The sequence below is a fragment of the Otolemur garnettii genome, unplaced genomic scaffold (genome assembly GCF_000181295.1).
Source record: "Otolemur garnettii isolate 467f Iridium unplaced genomic scaffold, OtoGar3 scaffold00057, whole genome shotgun sequence".
Taxonomy (NCBI): domain Eukaryota; kingdom Metazoa; phylum Chordata; class Mammalia; order Primates; family Galagidae; genus Otolemur; species Otolemur garnettii.
The window spans coordinates 7,180,583-7,180,894 of record NW_003852452.1 but is presented as its reverse complement, the minus strand read 5'-3'; the positions used below and the strand labels follow the sequence as shown (position 1 = coordinate 7,180,894).

Sequence of the window (312 nt, the reverse complement as noted above, 5' to 3'; positions counted from 1 at the left end):
TTTTTTTTCTAAACTAGCCAAGGAGGTCCTTTGCCGAGAACATATGGCCAATGAGACTGGATGGTATTTGAAGAAGGACAAGGCGAGTTTCCTCCTTGGTGAAACCTGTGTCCAGTGTTCTGCTGTGTGGGAGGGACTGTGTTTAAAAGGTTTCCAGCCCATTATTCTTTTAAAAGACTTGGCATTAACACTCTGTACTTTATGATTGGCAACTACACCCTTTTAATGCTCAGTCAGTGTAGTAGCTATAAACCAGCCCTACACTTTGATAGCAGTGTGGAAATTCTTAATACTCTTTTTTTTTTTTTTTTT

The 312-nt window shown here is 39.4% G+C and overlaps 1 protein-coding gene across 11 annotated transcripts in view; it reads right to left on the bottom strand.

Annotated features, from left to right (window-relative positions):
* PPFIBP1 (PPFIA binding protein 1) overlaps positions 1 to 312 on the bottom strand; it is a 62,211-nt gene that overhangs the window by 10,197 nt on the left and 51,702 nt on the right. The window lies entirely within an intron of this gene.